The sequence below is a fragment of the Thunnus albacares genome, chromosome 11 (assembly GCF_914725855.1).
Source record: "Thunnus albacares chromosome 11, fThuAlb1.1, whole genome shotgun sequence".
Taxonomy (NCBI): domain Eukaryota; kingdom Metazoa; phylum Chordata; class Actinopteri; order Scombriformes; family Scombridae; genus Thunnus; species Thunnus albacares.
The window spans coordinates 31,400,226-31,422,307 of record NC_058116.1 but is presented as its reverse complement, the minus strand read 5'-3'; the positions used below and the strand labels follow the sequence as shown (position 1 = coordinate 31,422,307).

General features: G+C 39.1%; 1 long non-coding RNA gene across 1 annotated transcript; it reads right to left on the bottom strand.

Moving 5' to 3' along the window:
• Window positions 1–1,212: 1,212 nt before the first annotated feature.
• Window positions 1,213–20,899, bottom strand: LOC122992479. The gene is made up of 3 exons (XR_006406057.1): window positions 20,614–20,899; window positions 16,008–16,011; window positions 1,213–1,222 (listed from the first exon to the last, which is right to left on the bottom strand). It is a non-coding gene; the product is annotated as an uncharacterized LOC122992479 (long non-coding RNA).
• Between the last annotated feature and the right edge of the window lie 1,183 nt (window positions 20,900–22,082).

Here is a 22,082-nt window from a genome sequence, read left to right as displayed (position 1 = left end):
GAACCACTGATATGCTCCTTTAAAACAGAAAATTCACCACTTTTTATGTAGTAAATTGAAGCAATAAACTCCTTAGTGTGCTTTATTGATCGAGAAACATGTACCAGGATGCATTGCGTGCGTCCTGTCTAATCAGATACTAATGTGTTAATGGACGCACCCGGCGAGTACAGTAAAATACGAATATATTCATATATCATACCGGCGTGCAAACGTCACAACACAAACGGCGTGTTGGAACTGTGGATCGATGCAAACTAATGAGGCGTTTACTGTAAGTTACTATCAGTGGACATACTGAATTCATTTGCATGTGTAGAATAAGCAACATGGATGATATTTTCAAAATAAAATAATGTTAGGAGCCAGTGTTTAATTCTGCATTTATTTTGTAGGTAAACATGGAATTATTTCAGTAAAAATGTAACTTAAATGTCTTTGGTTTTACTCACTTCTCTGCTGAAAAGTCCTTTGGGGTATAATTTTGGTCGTCAACCCTCACGTCATGCTTTTTTTGGTGAAGTACTTCCTGGAAAATGCTCTCTCTGTTAGCAGCGGGGGTCATAGTAGCTGTTCGCTGTTCTGTATTCAGAGTTATAGTCTGATATAATATTGTCAGAAAACAAAGTCAGGTTTACCAGGTTTTAGTTTTAAGTCTGTCTCCTTTCTTTCTGCTCCTGTACTGTAACTCTGGTGGTGTTCGCTTCCTCCTCCATACTCTGTTCTGTCTGACTCCACAGCGCTGGATTCAGCCTCATAAATTGTCACAGTACCACGACATCTCTGCTCCGACGTTATAGTGTTAGATTCAGCTCCTCTGGATAATCTTAGCAGCTTAGTTTAGCTGCGGCTGTGTCGCTCCGGTCCTCCACGGCGCGATATGAGCTAGGGATGTGCAGAGAGCCCGGTATTTGTATTTGTATCTGTATTTGTTGAGGCAGCAAAATTATTTGTATTTGTATTTGAATAACGATGGACAGAGGCTTAAAAATCCTGTTTTAGGCTTTTAATTTTAGAAAATTAAAGTGTTACAATAAGTGTTAATTCATGTCAGTAGTTCAGCTTTATCTCTGGGGAACACCCCCAACTCCAGGAGTGATGTCCAAATTAGGAAATGTGCGTCATGTAGCAGGTGGATGTGACTCCCCTCACTGAGACCTGCTGATAGACGTCACAGCGGAGCAGAGGAGAGACACTGAGATAGTGATGTAACTGACCTGCACTCTGGTATTTCACTTGTTTTTTTGTTTTTTTTTCCCCAAAAACAAATAATTTTTAAAATATTTGTATGAAACAAATATTTGTAAAAACCCAGCTATTTGTGCTTTGCTGAATAACGTCTTTGTATTTGGGCACACTCCTAATATGAGCCTTGTATCACAGATATGCTGATATTTTTAAAGCATTTAGTAGTACGATAGTTAAGTGTCTGTTTTTATCCTTTTACTAGCGTAACATGGTAGATGGAGAGTTTTGGAGGAGCCACATTTCACCGTTGTTGAAGGCACCACTACAGAAAAAAGCCCCGAGAGCTGAAATAGCCTGTAGTACCTCTGAGAACCAATGATGTCAATGGGTCCCGGAAAGAACAACAGATATTGAACCGTTTTTGTTTGAACCTTTGAAGACAGAGAGAAGGTTGAAAATCAGCAGAGTGGTTCTTTTAAAGAAGCCACAGTGGCATAAAAACATTTTTTACATCTTGCGGTTTTCTCAGTTTGAGTGTGTTCACTTTTACTCCTGACCTTTTATGCCTCCACCACCACATCTAACTAGCACCGCCGCATGCTTCTGTGGGCTTGGAGGATCTGAATCACGGCTCTTTGCTGCGTTGTGAGAGGTGATTCAGGTGCTGTAGATTTCAACTAAAAATAAATAACAGACAGAGAGAACAGCAGCAGGGACTCCACAGTCTCATTATGAAACCCAACAGCTTGCTGCAGTTGTTCAGTGTTTGTTTCTCATGTTGCACCTTTTTTTATTTTTCATTTGTTTGTTGTGAAATGTGAGAGATTAGTGAGCCGGGTGTCCTGGGAGGATTAACTCTGAGTCAACAGGGCTCAGTGTTGATCAAAAAAACAACAATGTCAGAGCTTGTAAGAGAGGTTTGGGCACAAAGATAAGGGGACTCTCTCGTAACAAGCTGCGTTCTCCAGCTCAAATCACACGTCGGTGAGATTTCCAGCCGCAGGTTTGGACCTGATTGGAGGATAAAAGACTGTGAGACCACGGAGCTTTGATGTTCACTTCACTTCAAAAAGAACAGGAGGGAATTTACTGCGACTGAGAGTTAATTCACACCAGAACAGTCTTATCTTTGGTCTGAAAAAAAAGCTCATCATTCGGGCAGCAACTAATGGTCATTTTTCATTATTGATCAGTCTGCAGATTATAAAATGTCAGATAATAGTGAAAAATGTCCGTCATTATATCCTTCAGTCCAAGGTGACTTCATCAGATGTCTCATTTACAGACCTAAAACCCCAAAATATTCAGTTTACAGAGATATAAAAGACAAAAAGTAGAAAATCCTGACATTTGAGAAGCTGGATGATGATGATCGACTGATTGTTGTGGCTCTACATCGTACTACTACTATGAATACTCACAGTTAAGTTGTGTATATATATAAAAAAAGATTTGAGTGGTTTCAGTAGATTTTCTCTTTTCTGGGACATTCCTGATGTTTGGTCTTCGTCTGCACTCCGACTCGCTTTCAGCTCTGAAGACAGAAAATAGATTGAACATCCACAGTATAATGAATATGAATATAAATGCCTCTCGGGCGTCCGTGTGGCCTTGGATCATAAAATATTCCCAAAGCAAAGTGATTGTGTCATTTAAAAGGCGACCTTGCAGTGAAAGTTTCTCAGCAGAGCCATTTTTATTCGTCTCCGTTCATGCAGACTGAGCTCAGTGTTTGTAGATCTTTCGGCCCTTTGGTTGAATATATTAAAGGTGTGATTCAACAACAGCCTCCTTCAGAGATCTACAGCGATACCAACATGTTTGGAGTCTTCGCCAACTTTCTAAATTAATCCTTTTTGTTAATAACATATGTCCAAGGTGACATCTTGGTTTTTATATCATTCTGTAGCTTCCCAGTAATGTTCCATATGTATTCAAATCTGAAAATTCAATTGTTGGTACATATGTTTTAGCATCTAAATGCATAAAAACTTTTTTCCCGTGTGACCTGACGTAGGTTTCTGCATGATGATGTTGCTACTAGAGGTGTGCCCCAATACAAATACATTATTCTGCAAAGCACAAATAGTGTTTTTTTTTTACGAATATTTGTTTCATACAAATATTTTTAAAAATATTTGTATGAGACTCCAGTTCGAGACCCGGTGTGAGGACCTCCTTCATAAGGTAGTTTATTCATAAACACTTAAATTTTCTAAAATGAAAAGCGTAATAAAAGGAAAAAAACAGGATTTTTAAGCCTCTTTCTACTTTTATTTGAATACAAATACAGATACAAATAATTTTGCTGCCTCAATAAATACAGATACAGATACAAATACTGGACTCTCCGCTCATCCCTAGTATATAGGCTATAAAATAATGATATGAAAAAAAAGATTTTTTTTTACAGATGGAAATGAGCTGCATTGTCCCTGGGTTTTTTTTTATGAATATTTGTTTCATACAAATATTTTTAAAAACATTCTATCTCTGATCTGGGAGACTCCAGTTCGAGACCCGGTGTGGGGGACCTCCTTCGTAAGGTAGTTTATTCATAAACACTTTAATTTTCTAAAATTAAAAGCGTAATAAAAGCAAAAGGATTTTTAAGCCTCTTTCTACTTTTATTCGAATACAAATACTTTTGCCACCTCAACAAATACAGATACAAATACTGGACTCTCTGTACATCCCTAGTTGCTACATATAAACCCATATAAACCCTCTAACCCGTCTAACCAGTAGCCTCAGAGACAGACTGAGCTCTCACTGCTGCTGCTGCTGCTCAAAGTTTTAAAAAACCAAAACTCTGAGCTCTCCTCCTGCCAGTAAACGGCTCCGGATCAGAGGAGAATCCGGTGTGACTCGCGGGAGCTCCGGCTCTGCTCCCAGCTCTTTCCTCCAAGAGCTGCCAGCGCTCAGCAGCTGTGTGTCCCTACCGCTCCGTCCGGTGCATTTAGAAACATCTCACACACACTCAAGACTCAGCGCTGCCACATCGCTCCAAGTATATCTGGACGATGTTTTCGTGCCCTAACACGCAGCGAGCGAGTTTGTTAGGAAGACACTGTCAGTGAACTGCTTGTGTGTATTTGTGTGTGTTTCTTTCCTTTAAAGGATTTGGCTGCAATTTTCTATATTTTTTGTCTTGTCAAAAAAATCTCATGTTTGGATCCAAACCAACAATGAACTGATCTACTAACAAGTATTGTGTTTGTATCAAAGCCTGATGTATCTTATTAAAAACACGTCAGTGAGTCACAGCGCTGCACTGGGTCACATGTTCCTTCATCATGAAGAGTTTGGTCCCGTTAGTTTGTTTAGAAACGGCTCCAAAGACTAATAACAGCATCACGTTTTCAGTCTCCAGAGAGTAGTTCTGTGTAAGGTAGACGCTACTGAGCATGTGCAGGGAAGAGGCTCTGTTTACAGCTTGTTGTGCTGCAGATCACAACCTCTGGACCTTGTATTGAAGTTCTTTGAGAAATTTATAATGTAGCACAAAGTCCAGAGGTTGTGATCTGTAAGCGCAACCTCCCACACATGCTCTTGTCCTCCGGTCTTCCTGCCTCTGACCCTGACATGGAACACGGTTCACGTCAGTGTTTATCTGCCGTGTTGTGAAAGAGACAAGCAACGAGGAAAAAAAAATGTGTTCCAGAGATTTTTCCTTTGAGAGATCCTGAAAGGAGTGAGTTGTTGCTAATAGCTGTCAAAATGGACATAAATACAACGTTTGCGAGGCTCAGTAGAAGAGGAGCTGTGAGGAAAAACTTCACCAGTGGAGCTGACAACGGTTGACAAGGGGGTCAGTGTAGATGAATACATAGTACTGGGTTCACTGTGTAACATGAGGAAAACTTACACATGACTGCCAGAACGTATCGCTCTACCGCAGCTCAGCAAGTAACAAAACAGAGGAATTAAATATAAACTGGATTTATCTCACTCAGATATTAACATCTGCTGAACTTTGGAACGAGGGTTGTGGATGTTGTCCCTCATTTCTTACAGCGTGGTCTCGTTCAGAGAGATTATCTTCAGTGTCAGTGTGAAGAGGAGGAGTTGTTACGGCAACAAAGACTCATTTCCATGTACATATGGACACATCAGTCAACAAAATTGAAAAAACCCAAACTTGTCCTTTAACCAAAGTGTTCTGTTCCGTTTTAAATGCTCCTGTTCCTTGCATTTGTCTGTTTTTGTCATGTTTTGTGAAGCACATCATATTGCATCTTTCTGTATGAAATGTACCACAGTAAGAGCAGCACTCCTTAAAGTTCCAGGTGCCAAATTGTCCAAACATTACAGCTCTTTCTGTAAATACCTGAGATCTGAGTATAAAAACCTAAAGGCCATGACCGCAACAGATCGATGTCTGAAAATGGAGGAGGGATGAACCCGTTGAATGATCTTTTTTTTTCCAGCGTCGGTTTGATGAGACACCACAGCAGCCGGCCCAGTGAGCAGTTTGGAGTGTAAAAACTAAAGGTTGACCAGTACTGACCCACGGCAGCGGTGTGCCGTCTCCGAGGGTTTCACCTTTATTCTCTCATCGGAGTCTAAAATCACTGCAGACCAAAATGAAACAAATACACACAGTCTCGCTCTGCGGCTCTGAGAGGTGTCTGTTGGTCCTGTTGTTTTGTTGTTGTGTTGTGCTGTTGTGCAGCGGAGAGGGGGCGGGAAAGGGGAGGGCTGTCCTGCCGTGTGCTGCCCAGGATTAGCTGCTGACCTCTGGGTCGACCTCATCTGTTTCCCCCTCGATGGGAACTGCTCTGAATTTATCTCTAAAAGACTGAGCCAAACGTCCCGCTGCAATGTGGTGGAAGAAGTATTTACCATTACCTTTACCTAGTTAAAGTACCAATACAGCATTATATAAAAATACATTACAAGTAAAAGTACTGCAGTAAAAGTACATAAGTATTATGAGCTTGATGTAGTTAAAGTATTGCAGTAAAAGTACATAAGTATTATGAGCTTGATGTAGTTAAAGTATTGCAGTAAAAGTACATAAGTATTATGAGCTTGATGTAGTTAAAGTATTGCAGTAAAAGTAGTGGTTTGGTCCCTCTGACTGATATATTATTATATATGACATCATTAGATTATTAATAGTGAAGCATCAGTGTGTTACATTATGAATATGAATCTAAACATCTAACGAGCCTTAAACTTTTGAACAGTACTGTAAATATATATATTTATGTAACCTCACCTAATTGAACAAATATATATGTCTCACACATTCAAGACTAATTAAAGGTTGTGGCTGGTGATTTTCTATATTTTTCTTATTATTATCAAGAACAAATCTCATGTGCAGAGACAAACCAGCAATAAACTCATCCTACTTATAAGTATTGTGTGTGTGTATCAAAGCCTGATATATCTTATATCGCTGCACTGGCTGACATGTTCAGTGATTTTTTTTATCCTCTATTATTAAGAGTTATTATGATCGGTGATTTTAATATTCACCTAGATGATGTTTCTTGAATTTTCTTCATGTCACTGAGTCTTTATTTTATTCAGCATGTGTCTGGTCCAGCACACATTAGGGGGCCATAATGGGGGACCTTGTTTTTACACTTGGTTTAAATATTGATCTTGTATCCTCTGAGGAGCTGAACGTTACTGACCATGACTGTGTTCTGTTCAACTCTAATCTTTTCATTTAGATTCTCTGTCCTGTAATCGTGTAAAGTGTTCTTGCATCTTGAATCGCCTCGCAGCTTTTGACCCATCGCAGTGTTGCCTTCTCACGATGATGTTACTGGTCTGGTCCACTCCTTTAACACACATTGTTCCACCATTTTGGATAAAGTGGCTCCTTGTTCTCTGACAATGACACTATTCGTTGTGTATCTGTGCACCATTACAAAGACCTTTTAACCGAGTTTAACAACATGGTTAAAGATGTGAGGGTTTCCTACTTTGCCGACCTCATTTCCTCCAATAAACTCTAAAGTCCTGTTTGATACCATCGGCAACATTGTCACTCCTGCACCTCCTGATGTGCCTGTTTTTTTCAAATAAGGATTGCTGCCACTTTCTCTTTCTTTATGAAAAAGATTAGAGGTGTCAGGGCGAGCATCGTCCCCTCTTCTACCCCCTTTTATGTCCATCTATTTTTCCTCCTATTTCCCTGCAACACCTCATTGATCAGGTGGGCAGTATGAAACCTTCCTCTAGTCCTGTAGATATTTTACCAACATCCGTGCTTAAAAATGTACGTGGGTCTATTGGTTCATGCCTGGTCTCTGTTATAAATAGCTCCCTGCAATCTGCTATTTTAAACATACAGTTGTTCAGCCTCCTCTGAAAAAAAAACTAACCTCGACCCATCCCTTCCCAAAAGCTACAGGCCTCTATCTAAACTGTCTTTTATCTCAAAAGTTTTAGAGAAAGTTGCTCCGTGCTGTCTTGACTGTACACAACATTTTAGATAAGTTCTGTCTGGTTTCCATCAAAAGCATTCCACTGATGCAGCTCTTCTCAGAGTCTCCAATGACTTAATGATGTCTTCTGATGTGGATGAATGCTCTGTTTTGGTGCTGCTGGATCTTAGCGCAGCTTTTGATATTTGTACATCACAGCGTCCTGATTGAAAGGCGTAGGCAGTGGGTGGGTGTCTCTGGGAGCACCGTGGACTGGTTCTCCTCCAGCCTCTCCTATCTCCTCTTTTTCTGTGTCGCTTGGTCCCTACATGTCTGAAACTGCTGCTCTTTCCTGTGGTGTGCCTCAGGGATCTGTCCTGGGTCCTATACTGTTTGCTCTTTACATGCTTCCCTTAAATTATATTATTGGCGAATTTAAAAGGCATCTTTTATTACTGTTAAACTGATGATATCCAGTTGTTTGTCTCTTTTAAGCCTGATGAGACTGATAAACTATCCATTTTGCACAATTGCCATAAAGGACTGGATGGCTAACAACTTTCTACAACTAAACACAGGTAAGACTGAGGGTCTTATCATTGCTTCAGACAGCATAGCTTCCAAAGTTGCTCAATGTACTGGGTCCCTTTCTTCAGTTGCACAATCTAATCTTGGTGTTATATTTGATTAGGCTGTACTTTGATCAACGTAGCAAATTGTTAACCCATATATGTTTCTTCTATTTAAGAAACATTGCCAAACTCAGGTCTGTTGTATCACAACCTGAGCTAGAGATGATTATTCATGTTTTTTTTACCGTCACGTTTTAGAGTTGTCACTGGACCGTCTACAAATGGTCCAGAACTCTGCTGTGAAGCTGTAGACCAGGTCCTATCTTCTTTACATTGGCTTCCCATCAAGTTTAAGATGCATTTTAACGTTCTTGTTTTCACATACAGAGCCCTGCATGGTCAGGCTCCTGTGTACATCTGTGACCTGCTCCATCCTTATACCACCAGAGGGCCATTTGGGTCTTCTGACTGGTCGTCCATCACACTTGACTAAAAACAAAAGTTGCCTTTGAAGTGGCGGCTCCAACACTGGAACATTCTTCCTATAGACATACGATCTGTGGTCTCTGACGCCTTTAAAAAGCAGCTGATTTATGCAAACTGGCCTTTGTCTCGCCTCGCCCTTTTGTGCGTTTTTTAAAGGTCTGTTGTTGATGTTTTATTGTTTGTTTCTGTTATTATATCTTGTACTATTTTAATGGTCTTATTTCTTTAACAGTTTTACTCTTGTTAAGCACTTTGTAACTGTCATCTGTTAAAGGTGCTATATTAAATAAACTTTACTTACTTACTTACCAGCTCCGCCTCTTCCTGCCAGCTAAAGAAAGCCCTGATAAACTACAAGTAGCAGCAGCAGCAGCTAGAAGTCTTCCCTTTGAACGACGTTATGTTATTATCCAGGTACAGATCTCATGTTAATACCTGGGGCCAAATGCATAAATTATGCGTACACCTTTCCCCACAAATAAACTGGTATTTATAAACACAGAGTGTGCGGTGAGAAAGTGGAAACCTCTTCAGACCAGATGTATACATCTTTCTAAAGTGATCTGAGGGTGATGATGTGATGAGGTGGAGATGAAATATAAGGTGAGAGACCGAAGCTTTTAGTAAAACATTGTTTGTTTTCATTGACAACCTGCTGCACTGACTGTAAAATTCCAATCAAAGGCGCATTTATAAATGTAATATTAATTAATCATTTTGTGTGATTCATTTTCTTTTCATTCACATAGGATTCAACTTTTTATTTTATCCTTATTTGTGACACACCTTATAAAGTCGATATAGATATGAGAGCTGCAAACAAATCATCGATTACATTTTTGAGATATCACTGATGGTTTACGGTCCATGTGATGAATTAATGACATTGTGCGTAATGGCAGCTGGTCTGGCTGTTGGAGAACCTCGCCGGTGCAACACAACCTGTGAAACTGCACTTCTTTGACACAGGTGTACAGACCGGTGGAGCAAACAGCTCGTTAACGGCGTCTTTATTCATTTAATTAATTGTGGGAGTGGAAATGACCAGTTCCATAATGACTAAGATGTATAAAACACAACCATCCATATGCATGGCTTATAAATCTTATAAAAGAATATTTCTGTATATTTCTGTCATGGATCTGCAGAGTTTAATGTATCTGACTCCAGGTGTAAAAGGGGTTTGAGGGAAGTATTCGGGTTCAAGTCTGATCTTACTGAGTCTTTACATACACTGTAGCAGGTTGCTATAGTGACAGAATCATGTAAATTGGCTCCATACTTGAGTCTGTTTTGTTTGTGACTGGACAGCTGTGAGACATTTGGAGCAATTTTGTTAATTGGAAGGCAGCCTTGCTTGGAAACGAGGACGAGAGGAAGACGACACGCTGTGACCAACACGAGACAGAAACAAGCTGTTATGAAATAAATGGAATATAAAATGAGGCATTTCCATTGTCACAGTCTGTGTGTGTTGTCATTCAGTCTGAGGTCAAGAGGCATGAAAATTGACCTCGTATTCTTTTATTTATTTTTTTTACAGCTACAGCAGCAACAATCCACTCTCACAATCCATCTGGGTGACAATTAGACTCTGAACAATTTTAAACTCTTCATAAAACACTACGAGCTGTGTGGAGAGTTGCACCGTAAAGCAGCTTCATCATCCTGCTGCACAGTGAGAGACGATGTGATGAACTGGATGCAGATCTCTCTGTGATAAACACTGAAGGCAGAAACGTCTCCAGCAGTGATTCAATATTCTCAGCAGCGTGAAGCCGTCTGAGGATGAATGACATGACGTCAAACTTTGTTAGGTTGCATCATGTTACCAGGAACATGTACTTGTTTATATATTTACATTTATTAGGGTGTGCCCGAATACAAATACATTATTCGGCAAAGCACAAATAGTGTGTTTTTTATGACTATTTGTTTCATACAAATATTTAAAAAGTTATTTGTTGGGGGTGTTCCCCAGAGATAAAGCTGAACTACTGACACAAGCAAAGTGTTCCCAATGGACTCTCCATAACCTGTTGTTCCTCTTCTCCTTTCCACAAAGTTAGGTTGTAAAAAATAGGCAAAAAGTGAAAAGTACAAAGCAAGAATCACCTTTGAAGTTCTTCCCTACATGTTACACGCTGTGCTGTCTCTGTGTTATGGGTGTATAAATAGGTAGAGGTCTGTCTGCAATGAGTCGATGAGTAAAGTTTTAGCTCAGTAGTCGGCACAGTCGTCTGTGATCTGGGAGACTCCAGTTCAAGACCTGGAAGCTTAAAAACAGGATTTTTAAGCCTATTTCCACTTTTATTCGAATACAGATACAAATACAAATAATTTTGCTGCCTCAACAAATACAGATACAAATACAAATACTGGGCTCTTACTTATTTATATATATATATATATATGTATGTATACACTCAGCAAGTACTTTATTAGGAACATGTGCAATCTAATGTAATCCAACACAACAGCTCTGCCATAAATTCTATTTTCACAAAGCTTAATACATTTTTCAGTTTTTGTTGACATTGTCAGAAAGGTGATGATTGTACTTGTTGTGTACATGCTTATTATTGAGGTCGTAACTGGGTGGTAGTGTACTGTAGTGCATTATATTGAAAAGTGTCCCTCATATTTTGTCTACCTCACTGATATACAGTCTCAACAAAAACTGAAAATGTATACACTTTGTAAAAGTAGAATTTACGGCAGAGCTGCTGTATTGGATTGCATTAGACTGACACCCAGTTATATTTATCTGTAGCACCAGATGACAAAGATGCCCTAATTCCTTTGATAGATTGCCTCTCGAGCATCATACAGTGGATGAATGGTAACCTCCTTAAATTAAATAAAGATAAAACAGAAGTTCTTATAATTGGCACAGATGCACAAAGAGAACAACTTTCATGCAGGCTTGGAAATTTGGCTCTACAGATTAAAGCAGAAGTAAAAAAACTTGGGTGTTATCCTACAGCTTTTTATCATTTAAGAAACAGTGCGAGAGTCAGACCATACCTTACTTTGGAAGAAAGAAACTCACTCATGCTTTTGTTTTTTCACACTTAGATTATTGTAATGCACTTTATACTGGTTTACCAAATATAACCATTCAAAACTCAGCAGCAACAATTTTAGCCAAAACTATGAAAAGGGAACATTTTACACCAGTATTAGCATCATTGCACTGGCTACCTGTAACGTTGAGGATTGATTTTAAAATTCTTTTACTTGTTTTTAAAGCCCAGAAAGGTCTCTAGCACCTTCATATCTCTCAGATTGTTTGTCAGAATATGTTCCAAACTGTTTGCTTAACGCCAGCTCGTTAAATGTGCCACAAATAAAATGCAAAAAGTTACGGTGAGGCAGCTTTTTGCAGCTACGCACCAAAGATCTGGAACAAACTCCCTCCACATATTAGACAAACATCCTCTGTTTGATATTTACAAGAAGCAGCTCAAAACTTATTTTTATGGTCTTATGCTTTTAATTAACTCAACTTTTATTTGCCTTTTACTGTTATCAGCTTATTTACTTCCTGTTTTATCTTTCTTATCTCATGATTATACCTCTTTTTATCACTGTAGTTTTTTTATTGTTCATTGTATTTATCTTTCTCCTTTCTTTTAATATTTTAAACATCTTTTTTTGCCTGCTTGTTTGTTTTTACCTCTCTCTGTAAAGCATTTTGAGCAGCTTTTTATGTTATGAAAGGTGCTATATAAGTAAAGTTTATTATCATTATTATTATTATTATTATTATTGCACAGGTGTTCCTAATAAAGTGCTCTGTGAGTGTACATGTCAGGGTGAATGTTATGTGGGCTCATAGTTTTAGGGTGGAGCATCTCAGTTTAGATTTTTAACAGATTTTTGGGGTCAAATGGACACAATTACTTCTTAATAATTTTCTCTGGAAAAAGGAAAATAACGTCTGTTGCAATAATATGAAACATGACCAGGATCAATAGTGAAATAAAGTGACTGTACATGTAATTTACTAAGCAAAAAAAGTTGTTTAAGTTGCTCTTTGAAGTACGCTGGTCAGCACCAATCAGCAGCTGCCACGTCTTCTAGAAATACATTGTTTTCAACAATGATTGACAATGATTGACTTGTCATTCTGGTCTCGATCTCTAAATTCAGACCCTCTAATAAGTGTGCTGGTGGTCATTTTGGAAATTATTGCTCTGTTAATAAGATTTGAAGACTTATAGTAGCTTTGATGTCTGCTATGTGGGGGTTGATTGACAGCTGTGATTGACAGTTGGCTCACCTGCCGCTCTCCTCGGCTCTGGGATTCCCACTGAGTCGCTCAGTTTAATGTTACTCGGGTCCAAGGTAGCGAGGCGTGTTTCCAGAGTGTGAAAGGCAACACACACGCACTCCTTATGTGGAAGGTTTTGGCTCCAAAACAGAAAAGACGACGCCGACCAGAAGCTGCAACTCTGGGCTTCAATGCGAACCAATGGTTGATGTCACACCTTGTTACGTCTGTATATACAGGATATGGGCAACGCCTGTTTTTAAATTGCCATATAAATGAATGAACGTCTCTGCAGCATCAGCTCCTGCAGGTCTAAATAAACACAAGAAGAAGACGGACAGCGACGGAGCGGCTTCAGAGGAAAACAGCCATACATCATCGTTATCCTTGAAGGGCCTATCAGTGACAGGAGCAGACACAATCATATCACTTCACAAGTGACATGATAACAGAACAACAGGCTGTAATCACTGCAGAGAATACTGAACACTGGAAACCAACGTGTGTGTGTGTGTGTGTGTGCGCAGAGAGAGAAAGTGAAGAAAAGTGGCTTCAAGTGCAGAATCCAGCTCATCTGAGCTACAATCATGAGTGAATCATAATGAGACGGAGGCTCAGTGCTCACCTGTGACTGACGCCGCCGTGTGATCCTACACAGTAATTTTAAAGTGCAGCAAAATGGAGGATATTGTTTAAATGGAGGCTGTCTCAGCGTGTCGTCATGTAAAATAGCTTTTTCTTCTCATTTGCTCGGGTCATGTCTCCCATTTATCACTCTGCTGCCTGCTGGCTCTTCCCTCCATTACTTACAGAGTCTGAACAGGACGGCAGAATAATTCAGCCCTGTTCAATCACACAGGAAAGTTATTAGCGCTGCTTTGATTTGATTAAACCGCTAAACTCCTGGATAGCTGGACAGGTTCTGTAATGTGTGTCACACCGAAGCCAAAGGTCACCTGCTGAACAATACCTGAATATAATATATACATCAGATGTCATTTATTAATACCTGAAGCCATTAAAAGGACATGACTGCAAGGACATGACTTAAATAAATTAGCTTTCTGTTGAAAACACTGTTGGTATCTTCCTCATCTCATCTTCTCCAGACCAAAGACGTTTTTAAAACATAAGCTGTGTCTCTTCTGTTAGTACACTTTCATGTAGTACACTGTGTACACTATGTACTTACTGGTGTAGTGTTGTCTCAAATCAAACACAGCTGCCGTGCACTTACCGGAAACGACGATCGCAAATTAGCATTAGCTAGCGTTAGCATTCCCGTTATCATTCGCGCTACCAAATCATTACAGACTGCTAAATTAACCCCCAAAAAACATACTGATGGCTTATATCCAACAACAGTATAATGGTGCTTAGTAGGGGTGTGCCTGAATACAAATACGTTATTTGGCAAAGCACAAATAGTGTTGTTTTTTTTTACGAATATTTGTTTCATACAAATATTTTTAAAATTATTTGTTTTTGGGACGAAAAAAACAAAACATGTCGATACCAGCGAGCAGGTCGGTTACATCACTATCTCAGTGTCTCTCCTCTGCTCCGCTGTGACGTCTATCAGCAGGTCTCAACGAGGGGAGTCACATCCATCTGCTACATGACGCACATTTCCTAATGTGGACATCAGTCCTGGAGTTGGACTCAAAATGTTAAGTGTAAGTACAGAAATACGCAATTTGAGACACAGCAATAAACCACATTTTTAAAAAGTTGACTTTAAATGTGTATTAACGAATTCAGAAGCATCTTCGGTTGGTTTTACTGCAGTTGAACTAAATCTCAAAGCAACTACCGGAAATTGTGTTGTTTGCTTTGTGTTCAATCAGCTGATCCGTCTTCAGTCATTGGTCCATTGATCGTTCTTGAGTCTGTATCATTGATCTGTGTTCAGTAATCACTGCTCATTGAGGATCAATCGTCAAGCTTTTTTGATCATCACTGTCAATTGTTTTAAGCCGCAGGACAGAGAAGTTTGGCTGATATTTGATGTTTGACAGATGATGTTTGTTGAGATCTGCTGCTGAAAGACGTGACAGAAGTGAATCACCAGGAAAACAGAAGGGAAAACAGGAAGGAAGCCTCTCAGGAACGCTTCAAACACCTGCTCTGACAGGTGATGCATTCAGAATTCACATCCTCACAGTGTGATTGTGTTGGAGAAAGTGCATCAATCCTTTTGTCCAAGTATCAAACCAAAGTGGTTTCATCACTGAAAAAATTATAGCTATGTTGCTATTAACTGTAAGAGAACAAACCCAGGAACAGACTCAATGACCTTTGACCTAAAGGTATAAAGATTTTTCCATCCAGGAGCAAAATGGACAGATGGAATTAACAGCTTTGTTTTTATCTTCAGATACAAACAGACTGTGCCGACCTGAATGAACTTCTTCTATTAGCTCATCATCTCTTAAATTTTAGGAAATGCCACATTCATTTGAGTCACTCCTCCTCCTCCTCCTCCTCTTCCTCCTCCTCTTCCTTATTTAATGCACAATAAAAGTCTGAATTGGTCAGAAAATGCTACTAAATGTGGAAATATATCTTTTCTCGTCTATCCCATGTTAACTTTTATTGTGTTTCAGAACAATTTAATTAGTTTGATATTATGGAAAAAAACTCTGCTTCAAAATCTGTTAATTATGAGTCACATATATTATTGCATTTGATTTATTTGATGTTAACTAGCGTATTATTTAGCTGGTTTGGTTGCTTGGCTAAAACCTTCTTAATAGATTTAATTACAAATCAGGAAATTAAGGTTTATTGATTTTATTCTGTATTTTATGCGGTTAATCAATATTACAATTTCCAAGTGTTTCCCTCTGGTTCATGATGTGTTGATGACATTAACACTGACTATAGAAATGGGTGAGGGTCCAGTTTGTCAGTGTGTGTAATTCTCAAATATTTTATAAGAGTAAAATTATTCCCCTTAAGTTAAAGACCAGTTTTTCTCCTCACACAAGGAAATGAATTAGTAACCAAAGACGTTCCCCAGAAGAGCACCAAGGATCCTTGTTCTTCCAGAACACGCCTCCTAGACTATAACAAGGTTTACAACTCTTCATCTGGGACTCTTCTGTTTCTGTTTTTGTTTTTGTTTTGGTGCTTCTGTCTTCCTCTTGGCCTTGCAGCCGGGATGGCCTGGCATTTTCAGGCGTTGGCCTTTTTTTATTCCTGTGTCTGAGAGCTGAGAGCTCCAGAAAGAGACTCAACTAAAGAAGCAAAAGGCTGCAAAGATGCTTCAGCAACAAACCCTTTGACATGTGGGTATCGATTATTGTTGTAATCTCCTATTTTTATTGCGTAAACGTTTTTTTCCAAGGACCCTTTTGGTAGCTCAGCTTCAACACACAACCCCATAGTGTCCTTTTTAAAATATGATTTGTATTCACATTCCTTAATAAATATCTTTAAATGTTTACGGGTAACAAAGTAAGCCACTTTTTTTTTCATCATTAAAAAATTCTCCCAGTGTTTTAAAAAGGTGAAATTCAAAAGAAAAGTGCAGCCTTCCCCAGTGGTTCTTCTGAAGGTCACTGGTTTAAACTGGTGGTGAAAGCTGAGGTTCATTGTTTCCTTCATGGCCTTCAGCGGTTTGACATCTGCCTCTGGTGATGTTGAGTCACAGTGTTTATTGTGAGGCTGAGGGAGTGTTGAACGCAGCTCTCTGCTCAGGTCCGACATGATGAATGGAACCAATCACACCTGAAACAAAGAGCTGACGATTGCTGAGCGATCTCGGTGAAAAATCACCACGTTTATGATGGTTTTATATTTTTATTTAAAACCTCAGAATTGTTCTTCAGCTGACAGGGTCAAAATGTGACTTCACCAGGATTCATCAAACATACATTGTTGGAGAATAGACGAGGTTATCAACAGTTAACAGAAAACAATTAAAACACTTGTCGTATCTCCCTATACTTTGTCATTTTGTCACTTACGAAAAAAAAAACCCATTAATTCAGACACAAGTAAGATGAATGTAGAGGATCCCCAAAGTCATTAGAGAACCTCGTCTGGGAACCATGAATGTTTCTACCAAAGTTTGTGTCAATCCGTCAAGTAAATGTTTTGTTTTTGTTGGTGGCGCTTGAGGAAAAATCAGAAGATCACCAAAGATGATCCTGTTTGACTGAGATGTTTCTTCTGAGTATCTCGAGTATCTGCTGTGAATTTCATGGCAATCCGTCTAGTAGACGTTGGATTTGGATTTAAATGGAATGGCTGTGAAGGGAAATTGTGCAAATGTTTATGAGTTCAAATGTTGTGACCTTTCAACCTCCAAATTTGTGCCATTAATCAACAGCAGGTCGTCCTGACAGTTCTGACCTTTGAGGGGACGGAGAGCCGGAGAGTCCAACAGTAAGGAAGCTGTCAAAGCTTATTAGCTTTGTGTTTTATTGAAGCTGTCAGAGTTAAAACTGTTCAACAGAGACAGAAGGTCATGATGAAAACATGTCTGTTCAATAAACTGTACTTACAGTGTTGGAAAGTAACTAAGTACATTTAAACAAGTACTGTACTCAGCTACAGTTTTGAGGTACTTGTACTTTACTTGAGTATTTCCATGTGATGCTACTTTCTACATTTCAGAGGGAAATATTGTACTTTCTACTCCACTACATTTATTTGACAGCTTTAGTTACTTTTCAGATGAAGATTTGACACAATGGATAATATAACAAGCTTTTAAAATACAACACATTGTTAAAGATGAAACCAGTGGTTTCCAACCTTTTTGTTGGAAAGTTGAGTTGTTAACAGCTCCACCAAATAGTGATTTTTTCCCTCTAAACTTCTCACATGCTTTCATTTCAATAAATGTTCAAATGATCCAATATTTCAGCAAAAATCAAAGATTAGAGAAAAAGTCCAAAAAACTGAAAACAGATTTGTGTATCAGAACTTTGTTTTTTCTTCTTTCCTCTCCCATTAATCATCTCACCACCCCTCAGATTTATCTGCTGACCCTTTGGAGGGGCCCGACCCCTAGGTTGGGAACCACTGGACTAAACTAGCTAACTGTATATAAAGTAGTGTAAACTAGCTCCACCTCCAGCAGCTACAACAGTAACATGCTGCTCTAACACTGATGCTTCACTATTAATAATCTAATGATGTCATATATAATAATATATCAGTCAGAGGGACCAAACCACTACTTTTACTGCAATACTTTAACTACATCAAGCTCATAATACTTATGTACTTTTACTGCAATACTTTAACTACATCAAGCTCATAATACTTATGTACTTTTACTGCAATACTTTAACTACATCAAGCTCATAATACTTAGGTACTTTTACTTCATGCAGGACTTTTACTTGTAATGGAGTATTTTTACATTGCTGTTTTGGTACTTTTATACATATAAATAAGGGATCTCAGTAATTCTTCCACCGCTGACAATCTGTTGACCAAATATCTGAAGAAGTATGAAAACAACCCTTCAAATTTCACGCCTGTATGTTCGCTGACACTGATCACACAGATGAAGCCATTAAATTTCATAGCTATCTCAAGTTTCCTCCTGCAGCTTCAAGCGGTTCTCCTCCACCAGTAAAAATCTACAAATTTCACAGTTGGGTAAGATTCACTCACTAAACTGAGATTCATCCGTGTCGCAACAGAATCAGGGCACAGATTCAAAAAAAAAAAAAACGAGCCGACTTCCACTGGCAGCGCTTCGATATTCATCTTTATTTCAACATTTCACACCGTTGAGTCAGTTCAGCGCTTACTGTAAAACTGTGTGATGAATATTAATACAATAGCGAGAGTCCCTCCTCATTCATCACTGATTCATAACACCTCCAGTGCTGTGTACAAACCACACTGCAGTTCATTTGAAGAACATTGTTTTTTTTAATGCAGACTGTGGAGTTTCAGGCCTGCACTGCCTCAGCAGCCTGAATAAAACCAACCGCTGATGGATTTCCCCCCCGAGCTGCTGTGAATTACAGCGCTGCGTTTAGTGAAGCTACAGTAACCTTGGACTGTAGATGTGTGTGTGTGTGTGTGTGTGTGTGTGTGTGTGTGTGTGAGAGAGAGAGAGAAAGAGGAGAAAGTGATGTAAAAGCAGTTTGATGACACAGCTTATTTTTTTTTTAAAGCAAACCACTTTACAGTAATATTAAAACTGATTTATAATTTCTATTAAAAATACATTGGAAAAAAAAGAAAATCAACCTGCTGAAAATCGCCAATTAAATGTGTGAGAATCAAACCCGAAAAAAATTCATAAGTGATGCCTCTGAGGGAGAGAGAGTCTGATTCAGAGCAGTTCCTGGTTTTAAATCTGAGCCTGAGGAGATATTCATGCAAATATTAATGCTAACTATCATGTACTAAATTAATTCTGAATAAATGGCAATGATTATGTTCCTGGATTGAAGCTGAATATCTGAATTTGAGCCTCTTAAACCAGCTGAGACCTGATTATGTGGAAGGATTTATGACTTATGAAGGTTTTTTGTCCATTAATCTTAATTGACAAATCAAAAATGTATACAAATAATAGATGGACTTAATGACTTTATTCAATAAGTAAATAATAAAGCTAAAACCAATAATATTTATTAAACAATATGGAAAAACTGAAGCTCTGTGAAAACGTGCTTATACACAGTGGTTATAATAATAAAAAGGAAGGGAAATACATAAGATAGATCAATTATATATTTGTCATTATAACATTAAAATCAGTTTAACAAGAAACTGTGCAAAGCTGTAAAAGAAAAAAACGATGAAAAACGACCTTTGATAATAAAAACATCCTCATCGTAAGTCATAATTATGAGATGAAAAGTCATAATTAGGAGATAAGAAGACATAATTATGTGATAAAATGTTGAATTTATGAGATAAAAAGTCAAATTTATGGAGGGTTTTTTTTGAACTGTCACAAGACGGATGAGCTGGGTGACAACATAAGGTCACAGCCTGATGAAGACGCAGGAGGAGGTCGTTAATACAGGAAACGCTTAATTTTGACAAATCACACATAAAAAAAATCTGGTGCTGAATATGCAGGTTGTTCATTAGATAGAATTTAATGCACTTGACCTCAGAAATTATGGAAATATTTCTTCATTTTAGATTCCAGAGTCATAAACCTCATGACGGATGACCAGCGAGGAGAGTATCCGCCATCGTACGGTGACCCGACCCGGTCGCAAAACCACAGAAACGTTGAATATGTACGTTTCAACACGTGTAATACATATCATATCAACATCTCTACCTGTTGAATAATGATGTTTTATGGTGTGTCAACGCTGTGGTTCAGGTCTGATTAGGGTTAGGCACAGAGACCACTTGGTTAGGGTTAGAGAATGATCATGGTTTGGGTTCAAATAAAATGTCTTATTAAAAAAAAAGCTGCAAATGTCCTGACGTCTCGCTAAAAACACCCGCTTTAGTCGGTTGAAACAGGAAGTGGACATTGGTTTCTGTCAGAGTCTGCTCTCCCCCTCACCTGTTGCTGTGGGAATTATCCAATCATTCAGTCTCACTCTCTGCTCTGCCACACCCCTCATTAGTTCAACCACCTTCACCTGGCGCTCCCACCTGCTCATCATCTGCAATCAAGCCAGTATATAAGCTGCCTCGGCCCACTCCCTCTTTGTCAGATTGTCTATGCTACTATGCCAAGTCATCTTGCTTTCTTCACTGGACTGCCTTCCTGGTTTCTGATCAGCTTGTCTTCGACCATCGCTCCTCGTCTCTGCCCCGGTAAACCCACCAGCCTTCTGTCCCTGACTCTGAGTTCTGCCTGCCTGTTCCCTGGTCTTTGTCTGCTGTGGGAGTGGAAGATCAGGGTTCAATTTCCGGTGGAGTCATACTGATTAGAACTGTGTTTCTCTGACCGTGCTAATATTGCCTTGACATCGTGTGAAATAAAGACTGCAAAGTTTATACCAGTGTCATTTGTGCTGCTATTGGGTCCATCCTATACCCGTTACAGGTTTCGGTTTCGAGGTGGTCTCGAACCAGTTCTCTGCTGATTTCCAACTTGCTGCCAACAAACTTACTAGCCGTCCACCTGCCCCTCCTCCTCCTCCTCCTATATAGGAAAGATCAGCTCATATAGATCACATGTGAACTACGTCACTTTAGAAATGTTGAGATGATACGTATTTCATGTGTTGAAACGTAGATATTCAACGTTTTATTCTAGTGACCAGCTGGCTGTTACTGCAGAAGAAGAAACACCATCTAATCAGAGCAAATGGATGGATGCATCTTATAAAAGGGGGATTTGTATGCACCAAGAAGGGGTTGAATAATGATGTTTTATGGTGTGTCGACGCTGTGGTTGAGGTCTGGTTAGGGTTAGAGAAAGATCATGGTTTGGGTTCAAATAAAATATCTTATTAAAAAAAGCCAGAAAAACAGCTGCAAATGTCCTGACATCTCGCTAAAAACACCCGCCTTTGTTGAAACAGGAAGTGGACATTGGTTTTGGTTTCCAGGTGGTCCTGAACCAGTTCTCTGCTGATTTCCAACTTGCTGCCAACAAACTTACTAACCATCCACCCACCCCTCCTCCTCCTCCTCCTATATATGAAAGATCAACTCATATAGATCACATGTGAACTACGTCACTGTAGAAATGTTGAGATGATGCGTATTTCATGTGTTCAAACGTAGATATTCAACGTTTTATTCTAGTGACCAGCTGGCTGTTACTGCAGAAGAAACACCATCTAATCAGAGCAAATGGATGGCTGCATCTCATAAAAGGGGGGATTTGTATGCACCAAGAAGGGCGAGAGAACCAGAAAAGAGAATCCTGAAGGACAGTAAATAAACAGAACTTGATGGAAAAGGCTGTGCAGTTGTTGTTGTTTTTTCCAGGTGGAATAAAGGCAGAGTGGAGTTTGACATCGATTTAACTGACTTCCAGCAGCCTTCATTAGAGGAACAGCATCACAGTCAGAGAACTGTATGAAAAAAGACAAAGTTACATCTCTTACGTTTCTATTTAACAACCACGAAGGGAGACGTTGCCACTGACATGAATCTAGAGGAGGGAAATAGTGATGCAACACCTGACAGAGCTGATATCCATCAGATGCTGCCGAGATAAATACTGTGTTTCTGTTCTTTACACCACAGAACATGAGACGTTACTTAAAG